The sequence below is a fragment of the Leptopilina boulardi genome, unplaced genomic scaffold (assembly GCF_019393585.1).
Source record: "Leptopilina boulardi isolate dan_hultmark-lab unplaced genomic scaffold, ZJU_Lbou_2.1 LbouV2_30, whole genome shotgun sequence".
Lineage (NCBI taxonomy): Eukaryota > Metazoa > Arthropoda > Insecta > Hymenoptera > Figitidae > Leptopilina > Leptopilina boulardi.
In genome coordinates, this window is record NW_026137863.1 from 2,430,228 (window position 1) to 2,449,579 (window position 19,352).

Below are 19,352 nucleotides of genomic sequence, written 5' to 3' on the forward strand. Positions count from 1 at the left end.
ACATTCAGAAATTTGTGTGAAACGAAATTCGCGATAAATTTCATTCAAAGAAATTTTCCATGCCTTTTTGCATATAAAGATTTTGTGTTTGCAACCAAAATCGTTTTGTTTGGGAAATTTTGTCGTCACCAATTTTTTGTGGTAGCCAAAATTTTCACTGAATCAATTTTTTGTCGTAGCCAAAATTTTGGCAGAACCAATTTTTTATCGTAGCCAAAATTTTGGTCGTAAGCAATTGTTTGTCGTAGCCAAAATTTTGTCAGTACCAATTGTTTGTCGTAGCCAAAATTTTGGCTGAACCAATTTTTTATCGCAGCCAAAATTTTGGTCGTAAGCAATTGTTTGTCGTAGCCAAAATTTTGTCAGAACAAATTGTTTGTCGTAGCCAAAATTTTGGCTGAACCAATTGTTTGTCGTAGCCAAAATTTTAGCCTAATCAACTGTTTGTCGTAGTCAAAATTTTGAACGTAACCAATTGTTTGTCATAGACAAAATTTTTTGCTGAACCAAATTGTTTGATTGAACGTTTTTAAATTCCAATCAAAATTTAATTACGACAACAAAATATATAGTTTTTGGCCTGAAAAATCCAAATGACTGTTGTCCCAACTAAAATTTAGTGACTACAATTTAGTTCGCTTGATTAAACATTTTTGTTTGTCCTAACAAAAATTTGATTACTACAAAACCATTTTTGTTATGCCAACAAAAAAACCTACACAAAATTTTTGCTTCCAAATAATTGGATAATTGCTTAAATATCAACAAAATTTGTTTACACAACCAAATTTTGGTTGTTCCAAAATATTACCCTCAGAAATTTTTGACGTATACGACTAATAAGTGAATATTATTTCTACATTTAATAATCTCTCACTCAGTATTATATATATATAGAGAAGGAAATTGTTGAAATATAACCTTTGCGCGTGCAAATTTTATGCAAATTTCACCTTTTCCGGTTAATAAAATTTTCTATGGCCGCTCCTTATGGTATTTGCAATGCTTTGCGCTATATACTCTTCTTATATATACATATAAAGAGAAAATGATGAAGAAGGTAGGGGGGTATTTTCAGCTGTGTAAACAGATTTTGTACACGTTGTAATGTGGCGGTAATGTGCAACCAATGAAAATTAGAGTAAGACCTTATTTAGATTTCGTGCGGAAATAGTAAGGGAATTTCTTCTCATGAAAATATATATATATATATATATATATATCTACGATACAAATGAAGTGGTTTTACATGAAAATATTTTGTACATTTTACATTTCACTTTATATTATAGAATAATTACGTTACTGATTTAGAATATTTTTCAAACGTAATCTCTATTATTTTTTTTATAATTTAAATTTACAACCCGTTTGTACAATTTATTTTTGAAAATAATTTTGATAAAAAAAAAAAAAAAAAAAACAATATTGTAATTATTGATAAGAAAATAATTTTGATGAAAAATAATATATTATATTGTAATTAAAAATTAATTCTCGTGATTCTGGATTTGATAATTCAACTATGATGTTTTAATTTAGTTAATTGAGGAAATGTTTTCAGAATGCGTTGAATATAATTAATATATCTTCCACCCTAATAAATAATGAATTATAATTTTCCTGAATTATTATAAGCACAATTAAGCGTGATTCATATTCTATATATATATATTTAATTATAATTAAAGTGAAAATTAAATACTCAATGAAAGCAAAATTTTAAATAAATTATTAAAAGAAATATATATCACGCAATACTATGTTATATAATCAATGGGAGAAAACGTAAATGTTTCAAAATTTTTATATTTATTTGCCTTTTAATAATAACTAAAAATAATAAAAATATTAATTATTATTAATATTATTATTATACTGAAATATTTTTTTTATACTTAAAATGGAATTTTTCCTACTTCAATCTTTCTCTTATGTAAAGAATTGATTTTTTCTGAACTGATACAAATTTTTCTACTTAATATGTAAATCCATTTGACAGGCATTTCTTTTTTCACTTCAAAACTTAAATAGACTAACGCTCTGTTTTTCTCTTTACTCTCTATCTCTCTTTTTTTCTTTTGCTTTGACATATTTTTCTTCTTCCAAGGGATGCGCGAATATTTCTTGACACTCTTTTTTTTCCTTCTATTTATTAAAAAAAAAAAAAAAAAAAAAAAATGTAAATTCCATTTGGCTCAACAGGTTTTTCTAATTATAAAATAAAAGACATAAAGTGCAATTAATTTAGTATCCGACAATTATATTTAGAATCATGAATATTAAAAATAAAAGTGGCGGAAAGTTGATATCAATCTGCGGGTGTTTTAAGATTAAATAATAATTATTAAATTTAGATTTAATTAAATAATTATTACATTTAAATAATTAAATTAACAAATAAATTTTAATTAAATACAAATTATATAAATTTAAACAAAAATAGTATACACACAAAAAACAAATACTGAAACCGTTAACATCTTAAAATCAAAATGCCTTAAAACTAGTGTAATTTTAATCTTAAAACTAGATTAAGTCAATTTTAGGACTTAAAATCATACACTCAAGGCTGAAATTCAGTAAAAATGGTTCTAATGTTAACGGTTTTCTTCAAAAGTGAACTGAAAGTAAGTATTATTTTTTAGTGTGTAATAACAATAAAATAAAATGAAACAAAAATAAATTAGTAATTTTAATTATAATTTATTAGAATGCTATATTTTTTGGTAATTTCGTTGTCATTCGAACAAGTTTTCATTAATTTCATTTTACTTGAGGGAAACTGGAAATATATAATTGTCACGCAGAGCTTGTCGTGCGTTAACGAAAATATACTCAATACTTCCTGTTATAATCACATATGCGTGACGTGAGAGACACGAGGGTATTTGAATTTTCTTGTTTTATTATCAGTGATCCCACCGCAAATATAATATAATATATATATATATATATATATATACATATATATATCTCACAAGTATTATTATCGAGTAAGGTAAAAAAAAGAAAGTAAAGAAATTCACTTCGAATCGTAATTCGAGAAAATAATGGCACAAGAAACGACTGACGTCCACATTCTATTCATGTATATTCAGCTTTCACGGTCAAAAAAGCAAGAAAAGAACAAAAAAAATATATATATATTTTTTTCGTTCATAGAGAAATAAATCGAGATAAAAATATACCCTATGAATAAATATCTTTGGAATTATTTTTAGTGATTTATATAAGGAAAATAGTTTATCAAATGTTGAATTTGAATAAGAAAATGAGGTAACATAGTAGTATGTGCTTGTTCGATAAATGGCTTCAGGCTTATGTTATTTTAGAGACTACATATATGTATAGTTTTGGTTCGTCGTTTGCAATTTTCCTAGTAAAATTCAATATAAATATAATTTCTCAATTTGATGAGAAATTATTTTAATCCTTTCTCGTTTAATATTTTTCTAACTATAATAGGAAAGATTTATTTCTTTTCTGACTTTAGATGCTGTAACAACCTTTTTGAAAAAAATAAAAATAAAAGTTAATGTTACACGACCTACAAATTTTTATAAAACAATTTTTAATTATTAATTAATTAGTTTAATTATTTTTGAATTTTTTTTCCAGTAGTAAAAGTCATATTTAGTCACGAGAGTATGCAAAATGCTATTTATTATTACTTTGATAATAAACATTTTCTGTTAATTCATGGTAAACGCAGTTAAATTCAATTTTGTGAAATAAGTAGTAAAATTCAGTTTTAGTCAGACATGTAAATTTTTTTTCCATTATTATTTTATTAAGCAACTATTGTTTTTTTTTTCTAATTAAATTCCCACTTGGAAAGATTCCCCGGAAAGTGACCCCTGGAGGTTCTATCAGAATTCCGCTGGAACTTCCAACGTAATTCCGTCGGAATTCCATTGGAGTTCCAAAGAATTTCCGATGTGATTCCGACGGAATTCTGGAATTTTTTTTCAAAATTTTTAGAGTCCTAATTCCGTTGGAATTCCGTCGGAATCCCATCGGAAATTCTTTGGAACTTTAATGGAATTCCGACGGAATTACGTTGGAAGTTCCGGCGGAATTCTGATAGAACCTCCAGGGGGCACTTTCCGGGGAATCTTTCCAAGTGGGTTTTGTTAAATCAGTAGTAAAAAATTGTTTTAGTCAGACAGTTCTTAATTTTTTTTTACAGAAATTTCGTAATCAGTAGTCAAAGTCAATTTTAGTCAGACAAAATTTTTAATTCTTATCATTTCCCTAGTACTCCATATTATAATGTAGTTTTTTTTCACTTTTAGTATTTAAGTGAAAAAAAAAACTTCGAACGAAAAATGTTAAGTAATTTTTTTTATTAGTAGTAAAAATCAGTTTTAGTCAGACAAAGCATATAAATTAGTAGATAACTACAGTTCTAGTTAGACTTTTAAAAGAACTAAGTTATTGAAAAAACTTTTAAAAAAAATCTTTATATCTGTAACAGCGATATCTCTAGAATAGCGAAAATTTTCCCTGTTTTAGTGAAACATATCGTTGAACCAGTGAAACTTATCTCTGTTCCAAATAAAGATTTTTTTTCCCCCGTAATAAAATATTTAAAAAATATATATTTCGCATCAAAATTCAAACTAAAAAATAATAACTCAGTACTGAAAAATACATGGATTCAATTTTGAAATTCAGTTGATTGGTCCTAATTTTTTGACAAATATTTCATTATTCCACTTTGTTTGAAAATTTAATTTTTTTTTTCCTACTGTAAACGAAAATTTCGATTTCCTCTTGAAAATGGAACATTTTTTTTTTTATCATACCGAGTAAAATCTCGCGCTCTATGACAAAATCTCCTGTTTGATCACGTTTGGAAGGTTATTTCCGGCGTGTATGTGTGCGCTTTTTCTCTCTCCTTCTCTCTTTCTCTCTCTCTCTCTCTCTCTCTCTCTTTTTGGTTCGAGTCGTGGTTTTTAGGCATTCAGCATGAATCCTGGAAGCCCAAAGCCGTTTCTCCTTTACGAGCGAGGCAAGAAAGACATACGTAAATCCGGTCATTTTCTTGCAATAAAGTGACCTATAAAGTTACGTAAGTACCGAAACACGAAATGCCGAATAGCTTCTTAATGAAATTCTACGTATAGTATAGCAGCGCGCGCGCGCACCCAACGAAATTACAGGGTACTTGAAATTTAAGGCTCGTTTCAAGAAAATGTATGTACCAGAAAATTGTATAGTCACATATATATGTTGTATGAGAAATTTATTTTTTTAGAAAAAAAAAAAATGCTCCGCTTTGACGAAAAAAAAATATCCAAATTAAATTTAAAAAATAAAAAAAAACTATTTTATTAGCCTTTTTTCTAACACGAAAAAAAAACAGAGAAAGGTTTCACTAGAATAGCAAAAGATTTAACTGAATGTAAAAATTTTGCTACTATAGTGAAAAGTTTCGCTGTTCCCACTTGGAAAGATTCACCGGAAATTGCCCCCATGGAGGATCTATCAAAATTCCGCCGGAACTTCCAATGAAATTCCGTCGGAATTCCATCGGAGTTCCATAGAATTTCCGATGGGATTCCAACGGAGCTCCAAAGAATTTCCGATGGGATTCCGACGGAGTTCCGAAAGGAATTCTGAAGGAATTAGGACTCTAAAAATTTTGAAAAAAAATAATCGGAACTCCGTCGGAATCCCATCGGAAATTCATTGGAACTCCAATGGAATTCCGACGGAATTACGTTGAAAGTTCCGGGGAATCTTTCCAAAAGGGGATTCCAGGTAAATATTTTTTGCGTGTACTATTCGGTATTTTTTTAATTTATTATAAAAGTATTTTTTGAAAATAAAATACAGGGAAAAAAATATTTATCTCGTACAGCGATATGTTTCTCTAAAATAGGGAAAAATTTCGCTGTTTTAAATGAAGATTTCTTTCAAGTAAATTTCTTTTAAAAAATTAATTCCTTAAGTTTATATATTTGAATAGAATGTTTACTTGCTCGTAAATAAAAAAAAAAAATCAAGTACATAAGGAAAATTGTATTATATAGCAATATAAGGAAGACAAGGAAACAGATATAAAGTTCCTTTCGAAGAATTATTTTCAAAGAAACAAAGAGCGTAAGTTTGGACTTGAATATAATATATATATATATATATATATTTCTAAAATGGACGTAAGGAAAAATTTACCCCGAGTACTTTCATGTATCATTGGATTACTATACACCGCACAGCATCCATAGCAATGAGCTATGAATTTCTTCTTCTTATTCTTGTTTTTATTGTTCTTCTTTTCGACATATACGAAGCATGCAACAACTGTATATATATATATATATATATATATTTCCACGGAGTTAACGTCTATAAATCGTATTATTCTCTAGCAAAAAAAAATTATCAATTTTTTTTTTTTATAGAAGAAAATTTTTACAGAAAAAATATTTTCAATTCAAGTAGTAAAAAATAGTTTTAGTCAGACTATGGTATTTTTTTTACGTAAGTAAAAGTTAACAATAATAATAATTCATGCGCCAAAAAAAATTAATTAAATTAATAAAATAAAATTTTACAAAGTAATTTAAAAACCGACCCTACAATTTCTCTCTCATGACATCAAAAAGAAAAAAAAAAAATTCGTGAAATTCAGAATGATTATGATGAAAAAAAAAAATGAAGGAAATAAACAGGACGAAAGTAAATAATGCTGTATATAAGAAGAATTGACCTAAATTCCCAACACACTCGAGGGGAGTTTTATTTTTTTTCTCTCTTCCTCTCGCTTCATAAAAATGGTCAATGTCTCGCTGCTTACACACCCTCGAAATATACACAACAACAATGCACACGACACATACCGGAAGTCAAAGAACGTCACAATGGGGGTAGTGCGTGTCGCATATACATGGAATAAATAACGTTGGTTTACATTTTTATGGTCCTTTGAATAGATGTGACGCGCTTATTTAGGGAGTTGGCAATGTTTCGTGGCCAAAGGGACAGAGGGGGTACAGCACCATTACACACACACACACACACACACACACACGTCACAGGAATATGTATATATGTGTTTGCGAAAATGAAAGGGTTCAAAAAGCACATTTCAAAAGCTTACACAATTTGATTGTAAATTAAAGCTCTTGTATTCGTACAGGCTTAATGCATAAAAGCTTCCCGAACAATTTAACCAACTTTGTTATAAATATTCGCAAATGTTCGTACAAAAGAATATGTAATAATATTGCAAACTTTAATGATTCCCCCCCCCCTTTTTTTTCATTTCTCTTCACATTATTTCGTTTACACAAAATTTCTCTTTTTCAAAAAGAACATATTCTACACGTGTTTTGAATATTGCGGAGGGTGAAATTTTTCCCGGGCAAAAAAAAAAATATTCCATAATGTAAAAAATGAGCTACTAATTTAAATTAGTATAACCCACTTGGAAAGATTCCCTGGAAAATGCCCACTGGAGGTTCTATCAGAATTCCGCCGGAACTTCCAACGTAATTCCGTCGGAATTCCATTAAAGTTCCAAAGAATTTCCGATGGGATTCCGACGGAATTAGTACTCTAAAAATTTTGAAAAAATTAATCGGAATTCCGTCGGAAATTCTTTGGAACTACGATGTAATTCCGACGGAATTACGTTGGAAGTTCCGGCGGAATTCTGATAGAACATATCAAGGGGGCACTTTCCGGGGAATCTTTCCAAGTGAGAAGAATTTTCACTAATTTTTTTTAGGCAATTTTTACTAAAACTTTAGTTAAAAAATTTAAAACTACTAAATCAAATAGTATACACGGAAATAAAAATTTATTTGATTAAAATAATAATCGATTACTTGAGTGTATTATCAAATAAATATTTGCTTAAACCAAATAATTTTTAATTAGGTCATAATTAAATGATATTTGTTTCAAGTACAAAAAATTATTGGTTCAAATACAATTTATTTAATTCAAATAAAAATTATTTGAAATTATGGAATTCCGTCGGAATTCCATCAAAATTCCAAAGAATTTCCGATGGGATTCCGACGGAGTTCCGACGGAATTAGGACTCTAAAAATTTTGAAAAAAAATTAATCGGAACTCCGTCGGAATCCCATCGGAAATTGTTTGGAACTCCGATGGAATTCCGATGGAATTACGTTGGAAGTTCCGGCGGAATTCTGTTAGAACCTCCAGGGGGCACTTTCCGGAGAATCTTTCCAAGTGGGTAGAATTTTCGCTATTTTTTTAGGCACTTTTTACTAAAACTTCCAACGGAATTAGTACTCTAAAAATTTTGAAAAAATTAATCGGAATTCCGTCGGAAATTCTTTGGAACTACGATGTAATTTCGATGGAATTACGTTGGAAGTTCCGGCGGAATTCTGATAGAACATATCCAGGGGGCACTTTCCGGGGAATCTTTCCAAGTGAGAAGAATTTTCACTAATTTTTTTTAGGCAATTTTTACTAAAACTTTAGTTAAAAAATTTGAAACTACTAAATCAAATAGTATACACGGAAATAAAAATTTATTTGATTAAAATAATAATCGATTACTTGAGTGTATTATCAAATAAATATTTGCTTGAACCAAATAATTTTTAATTAGGTCATAATTAAATGATATTTATTTCAAGTACAAAAAATTATTGGTTTAAATACAATTTATTTAATTGAAATAAAAATTATTTGCTGCAAGTAAATATTTATTTGATGCATGTAAATATTTATTTGATAATATTAAAGTAACCAATTATTTAAATCAAATAAATTTTTTTTTTTCAAAGTATGTAATATTTTACTAAAAATTAGTAAAAATTCTTACTAATGTGAATTAGTAGCTCATTTTTCACTAAATCTAATAGTGAAATCTCAAAGTTTCTCTAACAAAGCAAAAGTTTTCGCTATTCTAGAGAAATATATCGCTGTTTTAGATAAATATTTTTTTTTCGTGAAATTTTTTTATTTAAAAAATTTTTTTACTAGTTTGAAGTAAATTTTCTTGAACTAAAAAAAATTAGTAAATCAAATAAAACGATTTTCTTGATTCAATGATTAATTTTTTTAGTGGCAGAGGAAGATTAATAAAGAAGCAAAATTTCTATTTTCCTTTTTTTTTTGGATGAAAAAGAAAATAAACAAAAGAATTACTATTTTTCAGAATATGTTAAATCAGATATAGATTTCATGTAGAAAAATTGTATGATTCAACAAGTTTTTGTTAAATCAACCTAAAGGGATATTTTATTATGCGGATGGTTGACCAAGAGGGCAATTTTTTTTTTTTTTTTTTTTTTTATTATTTTTCTTTCCCTCTTGCGCATGTAAGTTCCAGACAAATCTTGTTTCAACGATCCTGACAATAGTCGATATTATTTTAAAATATTATTTTTTACCTATGGAAATATTCGTTTTATCTTGAAAAAAATATTAAAACAATTTAATAAAACAAATAATAATTTTAAAAATTCAAATAATTTCAAATTGAAAAAAATTTAAATTTAAAAAATTTCTAAATTATTGATTCTAAATCGCATTTTACGATAAAAGATTCGCGCGCGAGCGCAAGAAAGATAAATTCGTCATTAGATTAATGAACAAAGCGAAGACTATTATATCCTAAAATGAGTAATAAAAGTTGTAAGACCCCTTGGGAGAGAGAGAGAAGAAGTAAATTTGATAATATCCAAGCTTCTTATACTTGTTTACTTATTCCCTTATACTGTATACATAGCAGTTTGGCAAACTGTTGCGCTTCTCATCACGATTTCTCGAGGAGTATTTTGCCTCTTGTATACATATATATATATATATATATATATATATATATATATATATATATATATATATATATATATATATATATATATATATATATATGCGACGCACCGTAAAACAGTAAAAGGTTCTTTAATTACGCAGCATTCCTAATTAAATGAAGTACTAAAGCGTTAAGTTTGCCAAGCGACTCGTGATGATAAAAAAATAGATCCTTATACACATCCCAAAGCAAAATTATAACCCTTATTTTTACTTTTTCCTTTAATTTTATTTTGATTAATATTTTTTTTTTTTAAATTAAACACAACAAAAAAATATAACGGAAAAATTATATAATAATTATATACTAATACTAATACTATTTATTATTACTAATAATTAATAGTAATACTAATACTAATACTAATTATTATTACTAATAATTAATACTAATACTAATATTAATTATTATTACTAATAATTAATACTAATAATAATACTAATACTAATTATTATTATTAATAATTAATACTAATAATTAATGCTAATACTAATAATAATACTAAAACTAATAATAATTTTATGTTATATTATTTTTAAATTTTGTGATAGAAAAATTAATTATTTTTTTTTTTTATTCCTATAATTATATAATCAATATGTCCATAATAATAATAATAGGAAAAAAAAAGAAAGAAATTTCGACTCAATTTATAATTAATAGAAATGGTTCGAGGTGTGTCGCGTTAATGACATTGGTGTTTGTACCAAATTCAAGGGAAATTGTGCGTGAAAATGTTCGACAACCGAAGTAGAAATTAATTTTCACTCAGCGGTTCATTACACTTTCCAATTGCATAGGGGGAAAGAGAGTGAGTTCATTTTACTGTCTACATGTAATTCAATATTCAATGATCTTTATCATTAGAATTTTAATTATTAATTTTGCTTCTCTTCATTATTACAATTTAACTAAAATTCACTACGATAATTTTTCATTATTATTTAGAATTGAGATAGAAAATTATTTTTCTTTTCAATTCATATTTAATGTATAAATATCTAATAAAAATAAAAAAAAATAATAATAATAATAAAAATAAAACAAAAAATGAAATAAAAATGAAATAATAAAAATAAAACAAAAAATGAAATAAAAATAAAATAATAATAATAATAGCCTAAAAAAAAAAATTTTTAATGCCTACAAAAAATATAATAAAATTCTCAACAGGAGAAAGACAATATGATTGTCAAAAAAGAGAGAGAGAGAGAGAGAGAGAGAGAGAGAGAGAGGGAGTAAAGGAGGTAAATTCGTACTTCTATGTATATGTAGATATATAAATTTTCCACAAAGTTAGAAGATGTGAGAATTTTGGGATTCACATACACATATAGGAACAAATAATATATAGGTGAAAGCGATTAAGAAACTTTCTCCCAAACAGTTCTAATCTGTGTGTCACAATTCAAAGGCTTTTATTCGCAAAATATCGACCCTCAACGAAGATAAGAGGGGGGGGGGGGAGTAACAAAAGTGTTATAGGAGAGAAAAGAGATGAGAGAGGAGAAGGAGGACGACAGGGTTAGAAATGATGTGAGTTGCCGGGGAAAGTTAGATAACGCTCCTGAGACCGTGGCTCGTCAACGACCCTGGAGGGTTCAAGTTAAAACGCAGCTTTAAGAGAGAGAGAGAGAGAGAGAGAGAGATAGATGTAAAGTTTTAAGGGAGGGGGAGGCGACAAACAAGAAAGACTGGCAGAAATTCACAAAAAGAATCAAGATTCAAGTGAGTGATTACAAAAAGAGACATTAAACCCCTTAGAAAACAAATTCCCTCCTAAAAAAAAAACTTTATATACAGTCAAACCTCGATAAGCGGTGTATACTTTTCGAGGGTCTAGAATGCAAAAAAAAAAAATAATAATATTTATAATAATAATAATAATAATAATAAACAAATGTTCGAAAGTTTACTATCCCTTTAAAAAATAGATTTGTATTCAATCGAGGTTCTACTGTAATAAAAAATCCCAACCTGGGGCAGTAGTTTTCTGTAAAGTACAATAGAACCTCGGTAACCGTCTCATAGTTTTTATATGATTTAGTACGATAATAATAATAATAATAATACTAATTATTATTATTATTATTATTATTATTATTATTATAAACAAATTTTCGATAATTTACTGTCCCAAAAAAAGTTTTGTATGCAATCGAGGTTCAACTGTAATAAAAAAATCCCACATGGGGCACTTATCGAGTAGTTTACTGTAAGGTACAATAGAACCTCGATAAGCGTCTCATAATTTTTATAACGTTTAGTATGATAATAATAATAATAATAATAAACAAATTTTCGAAAGTTTACTGTCCACAAAAAGAAGTTTTGTATTCAATCGAGGTTCAACTGTAATAAATATCCCAACATGGGGCACTTATCGAGTAGTTTACTGTAAAGTAAACTACAACCTTGCGATAAGCGACTCATATATATTATTTTTTTTTAAAAAGATTTAACAATATTTTAAGTAAACAAAAAAATTATCTGCCCTTTTCAAAATAATACTGTTGATGTTTATTGAGATTCTATTGTATCATCGCAGAGGTAGTAATTATCGAGAGTTTATTGTAAACTACAATCGAACCTCGATAGTTTTTTTTAAAGTTTATAGAATATGCTAATAAAAAATTTTTTTTTTTTACTTCAACAAAATAAATAATTAATAATTAAATACTTTAACAACTTTAAAGAAAAAAAAATGTTTATCGAGGTTCTAGTGTAGAAAAAAAAAAAAAATTTAATTTATTCTTATCGAGGGGTTTTCTTTTTTTCTTCAATCATAAATGACAAGTAAATCGGAAATAAAATAAATTTCCCCTCCACTTCAAAAAGAGGAACACTTCCTCTTTAGGAGATTTCACCTTCCTTTTATAAAGATGAGGCAGGAGGGGGATTATATTTCTCCACTAAAGATAGAGGAGTGAGAAAAACAAACGAAAGAGAAAGAGGGAAAATTTCAAGGAGAATGTGCAAGCTAGCGCTGATTGAAGGGAAAATTCATTTTCTTCCTAACATTTCATAACTTTTGGACGATTCTCTTCTCTATCTGGCAGGGCGATGATAAGGTCGGTGTTGAGAGACGAAATCAGGGCTTTCGGTCAGAATCGGAACTCTCTCTCTCTCTCTTTTTCTCTCTTACGGACGTTCAGTTTGGTATTTTACGAGATTTTGAAAGCTCTCCTATTTTGAGAAGATTACAAAATGACGATCTTCGTGAAACGACAAAGCTAACCACCACCTTCGAAAACTTGTGGGTCTTTTTGAGAGAGACAGAGAGAGAGAGAGAGAGAGAGAGTTCCTGATACGTCACAAATCCCGTGTGGAAAAATTTCGGGGCGCTGGTAGGACCCTGGACAGACTGTCTAACGTCTCTATAGACCCAGGCCAGACGGTCTTGTCGAGCCCCCGATCAGAAATGGAACGAAAGTTCCATGCTACGGTCTAGAGTTAGACAAGCTGGCCAGGTCTTGATTCTCGCGTTCAATAATTCTTAATAATAATAGTAATAATAATAATAATCCTATTAATATTACGTATTATTATATTTATAGATAAAATTAAAACAACATTAGTATTCATTAATAATATGATTTTAATTTATTAATAATAAGGAGATAAGTTGTATTGGAATCTTATAAGTCAAGACAACTTATCTCCTCATTTAATTATTATTAGTAATTTCAAAAAAAATTTATTATTATTTAATTAATTTAATCCGAAGTTTTTTACTATTTTTATATTATCACTTAAGATTAATTAACAACACCTGTGGAAATAACACCTAATCTAATTTGAAAAATCTCGCTCGCACTGGGCACCGAACCCACGACCTAACACTCGCAAACCTACTACGCTAACCACGGGGCCACGCTGGCTACTTGGCGACAATCTGTTAATACCGGTGATGTTTTTGGCGCGCCTTTATGCTAAATTCAAAATGTTTTTATCCTTAAATTACATATATATTTTTAATATAATTATAAAATTATTTCTATTTATATAAAAGCCATATCCATTGCCTTTATTGTTAATAATATTATAATATAATATATATTAATAATAATATTGTTTTTTACGTTATATTTATGATTTATCATCTCTATAATGTATCAAATAATAATTCTTTAATTATTACAATATTATAGGTATAATTATAATGAATAATATTGAAATAATCTATAATAAAGATGTTTCAATAGACGTAGTCGAGTTCGTCTTATCTAGACCGTTTTTCAAGACTCAGGCCAGCGACTTTACAGCGCTACTTGACAAACGTATAGGTTATGGTCGTTTGCGGTTGTCAGTGTACTTTTATAGTTGTTGCACTTTTGTAAAATACTTTTGTGAAATACTTTTGTGAAATACTTTTGCGAATTACTTTTGTAGTTGTGTACAAATATTTTTAAATAATATATTTTTTACAATTTTTACTAATAACAATTTAATATATTTTATAATTAGTAATTAATATTATTTAAATTAATATATATTGTACAATTGGATATGTCGAATTTGGGTGTAATAAATTTTAAATATATTTTTAGTTTTGTTAAAAACTACTTTTTAGTTTGAGGTTATGTTAATGGATATATAATATAAAAATAAATAAATTCGTGACAAAGTTTTTTCTTCGATTAAAAAAATAAATTTCAAAAATCTATAAAAAAACAAAGAATATTTTTATTGAAATTAACAGCAATATATAAATATAATTTAAATAATATTAATTACTAATTATAAAATATATTAAATTGTAATTAGTAAAAATTGTAAAAATATTTGTACACAATTACAAAAGTAATTCGCAAAAGTATTTCACAAAAATTTAAAAATATTTGTACACAATTACAAAAGTAATTTGCAAAAGTATTTCACAAAAGTATTTTACAAAAGTATTTTACAAAAGTATTTTACAAAAGCATTTTACAAAAGTATTTCAAAAAAAAAAGAATTTCACAAAAGTGCAACAACTATAAAAGTACACTGACAACCGCAAACGACCATAACCTATACGTTTGTCAAGTAGCGCTGTAAAGTCGCTGGCCTGAGTCTTGAAAAACGGTCTAGATAAGACGAACTCGACTACGTCCATTGAAACGCTTCTTAGCGAATAGCAAGACCGACTAGTTTAGACGTGCTTGCCTATGACTGGAAAGACTATTTCTAGACGCTAGACTTCCACAAGATTTTTCCACACGGGATGCCGCCCTAGGTATTGGCTTTTAAAATGAATCACTAGGGTCGTTATAAAAGATATTGAATTTAGAATTGAATTTTTTCGCTGCTCGTTCGATGAGCCACTACTATATATATATATATATATATATATATAAACTTTTTCTTTCCCCCACGTTAATCTTCTCATTTTTCTTTTCTTTTTTTTTTGCATATCAACCAACTCATAATCTTTTTTTTTATCGCACAAAAATTCAGAATAAATGATGTTTGCTATTATCTAAAAATATATGCAAATTTTGTATTGAAAAAATTCTTTTAATACAATTATCCCTTGATTTTATTTTCTTATCGCCACAAATAGTGTTTCTATGTTAATTTGATCATTAATAATTTAAAAAAAAAATAATAAAATCGATTTGATAATTAAATTTCATTATACTTTAAAAGTGGGAAAAAATTTTCTCGTTATCTTTTTTTTCCTAATATTACATGGAAAACTACTTGATTTTTTAATTTCAATCAAAACATATCATTTAATACAGAAATTAATTTGGAAAATCTAAAATTGAATTTAAAGTGAAATTAATTTTGTGGATATTTTAAAGGCGAGAAAATTATTGGATTGCTTTTCATAAATTGTGTGTATTTATAATATAACATTTTAACACGGGGGCAAAATTCGTTGTAGCGCGAGCAAACAATTTGCAATTTTACGTTCGGAGGTTAAAGGGTTTTCCATATATATATATATAGTTTGACATCAAAGGGTAACACACACTGAAAAATCGAGAGAGAGAGAGAGAGAGAGAGAGAGAGAGAGAGGGGGGGGGAGTCAATAGACCAGTTACGTTCAATAATTGACTAGTCTTCGCCCGAACACCTTTTCTACCCACCAATATATGCCATTATTGTAAATTCGTTATTTCCCCCCTCTCTCTTTTCTTCATCATCAGTCGCAAAAAAATGAAAAAAAAAAATTCGTGAAAATCTCTGCACAAAATTGCATTTCAAAATAACGATTTTTGAACAAAATTTAAAAAAAATTAAATTACATATTTAAAAATATTTAACCCTGTCCTGACACCCCCCCATCCACAAAAATAATAATAATAATTTAACAAATAACACTGCAAATTATAAATATTTAGTATTAAATATTAATAATAATTAGTATTAAATATTAATATTTAGTGTTAAATATTAATATTTAGTGTTAAATATTAATATTTAGTGTTAAATATTAAAAAATATTAAAATAAATATATAAAAATATTTGATTCTGTATTTAAAATATAATTTTAATACAGAAGGAAACAAATAATTTGTTTTCATCAATTTTTATGAAGGTAGAAACGAGATAAAAGGGAGAAAAAAAAAAATTTACATCTGAAAATATTCATCCGACTGCATTTTGTCTATCACAATATTATTGACATTCGAATTTATAAATCGCGTTACTTTTGAAATTTTATCTATCGAATTAAAACTTTCCTGTTATAAAAAAATTGTAAATATTATTTTTTCTTTATGAAAAATTATTATTATATATAATTTTTTTTTTCTACTACTCCTAAAAAAAATTTATTTAATTCAAATAATCCATTACTTTACTATTATCAAATAAATATTTCTTTGAATCAAATGATCTTTGTTTCAAATAAAAAAATTTTTGTTCAAAAATTATATTTTGTTTATTTCAAATAAAAATTCTTTGGTACAAGTAAATATTTATTTGGTTCCAGTAAATATTTATTTATTTGCTTCAAGTAAATATTTATTTGATTCCAGTAAATATTTATTTGATCCAAGTTAATATTTATTTGATAATAATTAAGTAACCAATTATATGAATTAAATAAATTTTTTTTTCAGTGTATTATAATTATTTGATAGATCATTATTTTTATATATAATTTATTTAATTCAAAAAAAAATTATTTGGTTCAAATAAATATTTATTTAATTATAATTAAGTAACGAATTATTTGAATTAAATCATTTTTTTCAGTGTATTATAATTTGATAGATCATTATTTTTATATTTACACAGAAAAAAAATCCTTAACTGGAACAGCGATATATTTCTCTAGAATAGCGAATATTTTAGCTGTTTTAGTGAAATATATTGGTATTACAGTGAAACTTATCGCTGTTCCAGGTAAATATTTTTTTTCCGTGTAGATAATCAAATGTTTTTATACTTTTTTAATTATTAAAAAATTGTTATTATATATTTATTATTATTATTATTATTATTTTTATTATTATTATTATTATTATTTGTTAAATATTTATTGTTATAATTCAGATTATTATAAAAAAATTTCATTTCATATTATTGTTAATATTATTATTAAAATATTTGAATGGCTTTAGTAATTCAAAAAGAAAAAAAAAAATTCGTCAAATTGCAAAGTATAGTGTAATTTAAATAAAATTGGAATGAGTCTGTGAAGTATTTAGCAATTCCCATTTGTCAGAAAGTGAAGCGAGATTCGCATTTTCAACCCCCACCCCCCCCACCCCCCTCTAGATTGGTATATAAAGATCATAAATCTCAAAAGGTACCTCATTGCTCGATGCGCAACACAATAGTCCCGATGGTAGTAGTTTCGCTTAGAATATGCCTGCAATAGCACTGTGTTTTATCGTGCCACGATTTACGATTGGAACTATATTCTATATATATATATATGTATACGTACCGCACATTTCACTTATACACACGTCCCTCTCTTTCTCAATACTTGACCTGGGAATCTCCCCTGAGGCGATCGAAGGAAGTTGTAGAGTGTAAGAAAAGAAAAAAAAATAGAAGAGAGAATCGTACCTGCAACAAAAAAAAAAGACAAGAATTTATTACTACAAGTTTATTTGATATACCAATAAGACAAGAAAAACTCGTCTTGATTGAAAAAGAAGTCTTCCTCTCAAATGAAAGTTCATCGACACAATAGAGCAACACTTTCTTCGAAGTGAGAGAGAGAGAGGAAGATAGAAAAAAAAAAAGTTTCTTTGGAAAAATAAATTCAACTCATTGTTACTTAATTGGATTTAAAATTCAATTTAAGAAAAAAAGAACATGACTTTTTCGTTTCATTGAGAAAAATTAAATCGAAGGTGAATTAGTTTTTTTTTTCGTAACATATATTTAAAAAAAAAAAAAAAATCTTTTAATACTATTTTTTACTACAATATCAAATTGTAATTTTCAATTTCCGTTTGAAATTCCATTTTCTCGTTATTGGAGTTTTTGGGGGGGATAATAAGAGACTATATATATATATACAATTTTCTAATAAGCTGTTCGAAAATGATGCATATAGATCACTCTTGGAAATTGCAGATTGCTTTAATTATTTGACAAGTGTTTGGAGGATATTCTGACATATACTAGTTTTGAATGTATCAGCTTAGGAAACTAGGAGCAAGAGAGAGAGAGAGAGAGATAGAGTTTATAACAAACTAGATACGCTGTCTCGTCATTCCGAGTCTGCAACTGATTTTCACGTAAACTCAACACTCAAACTAAGTGTTTCTGATTACTTGCGCGCCCCTTTGGCGTGATTTATTGTAATGAACTCTATATATATTTCAAGTTCTGCAAGGTGATAATGAGAAAATTTATTGCGACACATATACATCCCTCTTGAGAATATTCGATAATTTATTTTCAATCAAATTTACAATGTCTCAAAAAAAAAAAAAAAATTAAAATCGCTCAAAAATTCATTGATTTATTATAATTCTATAAGAAAAACAAAAATTTTTTTTTTTCTACTTTAACTTCAAAAAAGAGAAAAATATGTTTTTAAATATTGTAAATTACATTTTTTTTTAACGAACATTGCAAATATATATATTGATTTCCATTAATATTGATTTTATTACATTTATATAGATATTGAAAAATTATTATTTTTCATTTTCTATTTGCTTGCCATTTAGTTAAAATTTCCATTAAAATGAAAACAATTTGTTTAATATTTTACTCGGATGTATTTTATTTTTAATTTCCCTCGAAAACGTAACAAATAATGGAAAAAAATAATAAACTGAATAATAAAAAAAAAAAAATAATAAAATGAATAATTAAAATACAAAAAATAAAAAAAGAAGCCAAAGTAAAAGATAAAAATAAAAATCAGTAATATTTGTTAATTGAAAAAATTAAAAGAAAAAAAAAAAAATTTTTGATTTTACTGACACAAACTCTATTTGCCTTGAATATAATATTATAATATAAGATTTTTATAAAAGTGATGACTTACTCTGGGGTTTTATTATTATTTTTTTTTTTTTTTTTTGCACAGAGAACAGAAACCGATATATAAAGACGATGAGTATCGTTCAA

General features: G+C 26.8%; 1 protein-coding gene and 1 long non-coding RNA gene across 6 annotated transcripts in view; both read right to left on the reverse strand.

The window, feature by feature from the left end:
- LOC127282451 (fasciclin-3) overlaps positions 1 to 19,352 on the reverse strand; it is a 323,057-nt gene that overhangs the window by 197,918 nt on the left and 105,787 nt on the right. The gene's annotated exons all lie outside the window — the stretch shown is intronic.
- Positions 1 to 19,352, reverse strand: part of LOC127282453 (uncharacterized) — a 202,255-nt gene that overhangs the window by 152,505 nt on the left and 30,398 nt on the right. The window contains exon 2 of the long non-coding RNA XR_007843205.1: positions 17,704 to 17,828. This is a non-coding gene — a long non-coding RNA (uncharacterized LOC127282453). The remainder of the gene's footprint in view (positions 1 to 17,703; positions 17,829 to 19,352) is intronic.